This window comes from Hippopotamus amphibius, chromosome 2 (assembly GCF_030028045.1).
Source record: "Hippopotamus amphibius kiboko isolate mHipAmp2 chromosome 2, mHipAmp2.hap2, whole genome shotgun sequence".
Lineage (NCBI taxonomy): Eukaryota > Metazoa > Chordata > Mammalia > Artiodactyla > Hippopotamidae > Hippopotamus > Hippopotamus amphibius.
Genome location: NC_080187.1, coordinates 185,596,988 through 185,597,452, shown reverse-complemented (window position 1 = coordinate 185,597,452; position 465 = coordinate 185,596,988).

Genomic DNA, 465 nt, shown 5'->3' with positions numbered 1-465 from the left:
CCACACAGAAGGGGCGAGAGAGCCCCCTGCACCTAGGTCTCCAGGGTCTGCCTAGGGCCTGCCCCTGGGACCGCCCTGTTGTTAACGCCCAGGCTCCTGACTGCTCTTCTGCTCTCGGGTGCTCAGCCCTCGTCCCCCAGAGGGTGGCCTGGCTCAGGCTGGGGCTGGGCTGCGGGGGTTTCCTAGCTCTGCCCTGACCCTGCCTTCTGTCCTCAGCCTCAGGGGAACCAGCTTCCTGCCACTGCTCCTGGGGCTTGCCTTCCCCCTCTCTGGTATCCTGACATCCCAGGTCTGGAAGGGATGCTCCATCTGCAGGTCCTTGAGCCTTGCCAGAAGTTTCAGGAGAAGCTAGTTGACTCAGCCTCCGGGAGAAGAGGAGAAGGTGCTGGGCTGAGGGAGTGACCTGGAGGTGGGGCCCGGGCTGTTTATAGGATCGTGGCTCCTCAGAGGCAGGTTCACAGTAGG